Here is a 5,561-nt window from a genome sequence, read left to right on the forward strand (position 1 = left end):
ATACTTTTTAAAATGTAAAACTAATGTGTGTATTTCAACAATGTTTGATAATATTGTACATCATTTATATCATATTTATTGATATTTATTTATAATTTGGTCTGGACTCCTTGGATATATTTCCTATATTTGTTTTGGACTAGATTGCATATATTTGTTCTTTGTTAAAGGTTGAGTGTTCTTTAAAACAAAAGAAATATTAAAAATAAAAAATTCTATGACAGTTCCCAGAAAATTGTCATAAAAAAACTCAAATCAATGATGGATTTTTAGAAAATCATGATGTGTTTTTGGAAAATTGTCTTTAATGTTGACCTTTCTATAATGAATTTTTGGAAATTGTCGTAGAAATTTCATTATCTATGATGATTTTCAAAAAACCCTATCATAAAACTATGGGCAATTTTTTATTTATAAAAACATAACATATTTTATGATGATTTTAAAGCCGTAATGAAAAACCATTCACATTTGACCGTCATGAAAAGTCCTACAAAACTGTCTTCAAAGGCTTTATTTGTAGTAGTGATGGCTACATACTGATGATTGAATAAATAGTTGTTCACTAATTTCACTTACTACATTCTATAGAGAATGAATTTAATTGATTATTCCTAATGCAAATGTCTTAAAATTGTATTAATATATATATATATATATATATATATATATATATATATATATATATATATATATATATAAACGAAATAGGTGAGGTTTCTGTAAATGTCATTTTGTCTTATAAAGATGATTAAATTAGTAATTGAATAAAAAAAAATTAAACCTAATATTTAAGTTTTCATTTTTGTAACGTGTGCATAAATTATGGTCTTATTTAACTTTGTATTTATTGTTCACACATCTCAATTATTAGCATTAATAGAGTTGCGTTAATACAAGAAACTGTATTATTTACAAATATTCAAATTATAGGACAATATATATAATGAGACCAATGAGAATATCATAAGTTTAGAAGCCAACTTAAGACCAACATGGTGATTCAAATACTATACATTAAAGAACATTATGATAAATTAAGCACGGACTTGACTTGCTCCTCTAGCCCTGGAAGGGAGTGCTTGTCGTCATAACCATACACGTATCATACTTGCAGCATTTAGTGAGGCTTTAGTGAATGAAGAATGGAATATGGGCACCAAACAAGCACTCTTGGTTGAGGCTCTTCCATGCATCAGAGATGTTACTCCTGACCCTCTCTCTTGCTATTCTCATCGTGTAGTTTGGGTGATCCCTCATGAGACAATTCACGTATATATGATCCATCATTGCCTGGTTGACTCTCATCCTTTATGCACAATAACAGTTATAGAACTAATAATTTTAGTATCAAACATAATATTTCCTATTATCTTTTATATAAGAAACAAATTACTATTTAATTAAAACCAATAAAAATAGTTATGTTAATTTTTATTTATTTAATCAATGCTGTCACAAAATTAAATTTTATTTCTAAAATACCTCGAAAATTAAATAGTTTAAGTAGTTGTTATATAATTAATGACATTAGGCATACCTCTAAATTAAAATTTTCACACCAATGACTGTAGTTTATACTGTTATTGTTAATAAATGAATCCACTTCAATAGATAATATAATATATAGATATGTCCAATCAATAAATTAAGAATATAAATTAAAGGAAATTAGTAAATCTGAAGATTTCTTATAATTAGAACAAAAGAAATATCCTCATTTATTTTATTATTTTCTTATATTTCTTATATAACAAATGGTAGTATCTTTTTTCTCTTTAAACAAATGTCTTATTTGTAAGGGGTCTAACTCAGTTGAAAATGATACATAGTTATAAATTTCTTAATTTTTGATCCCACTGATAAAAAAAGTCTTATTTAGTTATTTATTTCTTTAACACATTAGGCATGTTTACTTTGTGTAAAAAGAGGAGGAGGGTATTGGCATGCTTTTTTTTTCCCAATGAAGTTAACAATATATAGTACTCATAAAATCTCTTTATCCTTTCATTTCCCAAGTCATCCCAAAGTCGCAGAATTGTTGCCGGGGAAGAAATGATGCCAGAGATTCAGTCTATGATCTTCACATTTTCCTCAGTTAATCCATGACCCAAATGAAAGAAAGTGTACGTGAATCATCGCAATATGCACTCCAGAGCTTACTATCCCATTCTTTACGTATTCTTCAGCAGTGGGCAAGTTCCAGGCCAGAGGCAAACCATTTTGCTTGAACTAGGAAGGCTTCGAACAAACTCTTCCACCGTAGGAAAATGGATAATCTAGATAGTATGAGAAAAGTTAAATAAAGTGCTTAATATGGAAGGAAAAAGTAAAATAAATTAAGGAAATATAATGAACCAAATTTCTTACCTAAAGAGTCAACTTACTAAAAATTTCCTCATCTAGTTTCTCTAAGTGGTTATCATTATTGTTGGGAAAAACCGCTCACACGCGACATGGATCAAACATATGGGACACGCCCAAACCACGCCACATATAGAAAAAGAAAAGAATTCAGTATGTTTTTTTCCACGTAAGTTGGCATCCGTTTATTTTTTATCATTTAAAGTTTTTTTTTTTAAATTTTAGTCTTGGTAAATTTGCGTTTTTTGAATTTTGATTCCATAAAAATATTTTGCTTATTCTTAGTCTTGTAAGTTTGTATTTTTTAAATTTTGGTCCATAAGCTCAAATTTTTGGAGATTATAAATAAAAAAAATTAAAATCTTAAAGAGACTAAATTAAATTAAAGAAAAATATAAACTTACAAAACTAAAAATGAAAAAAAAAACTCGTAGGAAAGAAAATTAAAAAAATACTAGAGACTAAAAACATACATAAGCCAATTGAAAAAGACACCGATTTAAGATTATTTGACACCTTTTATTTGTGTTTTAAAAAAATATATCAACAAATATTCATTATGTCAAATAATATATTAAAAGTTGTCCTCACAAACTTGAGAAAAACTCTTTCCATTACATTTTGTTGAATAAATTTATAAAAACTTTCTTGTTATAAGTTTTTTTTGGACAAATTTTGATGACCTTTCCCATTAAAAAATCAACTCTCACTTAAGTGATGTCTTTTCTCTTTATATATAATTAAGGACCCCCTTTTTTTTTTTTTTTTTACAGTGATAATGAATGATTCCATTCATGAATATGATTAAGCGTGTACTTAAATTGTACCACCTCTCATGATACATTTTACTACTTCTTGGAATACAGATCTTCAATTTCCACTCATTTGAAATAATTTTAGAAATGAATTGATTTTTCCAAAACTTACAAACTATAAAAATCTCATTCTTACCTTAAATAAGTTTTAACAATTTATAAGTTCCAGAATTTAAAATTAAACGAATAATCCAAAGTGAGCTAATATGCAAATGATTAAAGAGGCACTACAAGAAAAAGAATTTTTTATGACGCATGTCTGGCATCGGTCCCTTGAAACCGTCGTAGTATATTCAAGCGGTGATAATTTTATAAATAGGATAGAATGTTTCTAAACGAAGAATGTTTTACAAAAATTGTCTTTGAATGATGCGTACAACGACGAGTCAAGGTATAACCATCATAGAAATAACAATTTCATGATGTTTTGGGAAAAACTGTCATGGTTTGTGCATCATTTAAGGTCATGTGAACCCTTTCTTTGACTGAGTCACCCTCGTGCCCTTAGTCACTCACCCCTACATGTTGTGCCCTCACTTGGCTCATGCTCTCCATCACTCACCGACTGTCATAGGTTTCTTCTGTGCCACCCTGCCCCATCGTCGAACATTTCAACTATGTCACGTGGCCTTTGCCGTGGAATGTCGTGTGAAGGCTTGTGTCGGTCTCTCATCTTCACCTCTAACTTTCTAGCTTCATGATATGTGCATTGGCGTTGAATGTTACTATAAGATTATGTGAAACATAATGATATGTGAAGTTGTGAACGCTGGAAGCTCTAGTTATATTGAGTCATTGAAATTTATGCAATCTTAAACATGTTCTTTTTCTTGTGGTGCTTATAGGAAAATTATAAAGAATTAATTGAAGTAAATATTTTTGGACAAAATTTTTTTTATAATCTTGCCATGACAAGACTGCTTAAATTCCTTAATCCAAGTAAAAACTATTTCTAGATAAATTATATGTCAACTCTATTCAAACTAGGAAAACTAATGCCATACTTATCACTAAATTTAGCCTTGACTTTGATGAAGAATCGTGTGAATCAACAAAAGCATGAGATGGATAATAGATAACATATGCAGGCTTAAATGACACATAGAAGAGGATATCGTTAGAGATATAAAGCATACCATCTTGAGATAAGTCGTTTGTATCCTTTATGGGTGGAAGACATGTTATAGTGACCTAAGGAATTTGTAATCAGATAGCCTAGTCTAAAGGGTGAAACACTTGTTCACCATCATGCAGGACAAATTTGCTTTTGGTGTTTAGTAACAACTCTACAATAGATTTAAACTAATGAAAGATAATAGCCCTCAGATTTAGAATGGAGTAAATAAATCCAACTTTTGTGCATGTTGGAAACAACGTAAGTTACATGGTATGAGATTCCACCAGACGATAACATAGGAGCTAGTCCCTAGCATCAATAAATATATGTTAAAAAAGGGTAAATGGCAGTAGGTGAAAATCATGACATAGAAGGAAATTATGAGCCTTCCCCAAACAACATATTGAGTGGATGTCAATGACTATTTTTTTATGAATGAAATATTATAAGTGTTAGTACAGTTTTAATAGAATTTGAATCAGTTATAGGAATGGGAGCAAAATTTTCGTTTTAACTTTTAAGAACTGGGTAATCCTCTACCCTTGAGTTAGCTTTGAGGTTGAGTTAAGTCTGGTTCATTTCTAATATGGTATTAAAGCCTATATGGTCTTGAAGTTGAGTTGATGTCCAATGTTGCAAGCTTCATCCTCTAGAGGTCCAATGCTGGTAGTGAGGGCACATTGACCAAGAATATGGTGAAATTGCTCTGTATAAGTCTTTGGCAATCCTTTCCTTTTGAGTTAGCTTTTGGGGTTGAGTTAAATTAAGCAGAAATTTTGAAGAGATGACAGAATCATAGAAAGAGGAGCTGATCCAGTTGCCTCCAATCCTGGTAGTCATTTGTTACTTTGCCACTCCACCATCTTCTGTGAGAAACTAATTTGGAATGTAGGGGTTTACAACAAATCTGTGTATTCAATGACCTTTTGTTACTCTCTACCTGCTGCTTTTACATGAGGAAAATGTTCTATTCTAAGGGTACATATTCAGAGTGTGAAAATGTCATAGGCACAGTTGCCAGAATTGGAGCATGAACACATGAAGAGTAAACATAAGGATCACATGTGGACTGAAAGTTTCACTACTAAAAAAATACTTTCAACAAACATCAGTTTTTAATAAAACTGATGTTAACAAAAGGGCGATGGTATTTTTGCAACTAAATTGATTTTATTAACATCGTTTTTTGAAAAAATCGATGTTAATGTGAAGTTAACATTGGTTTTATAAAAAACCGATGTTAATTGTTTAAGAAACATACACAA

This window comes from Glycine max, chromosome 12 (genome assembly GCF_000004515.6).
Source record: "Glycine max cultivar Williams 82 chromosome 12, Glycine_max_v4.0, whole genome shotgun sequence".
Taxonomy (NCBI): Eukaryota; Viridiplantae; Streptophyta; class Magnoliopsida; order Fabales; family Fabaceae; genus Glycine; species Glycine max.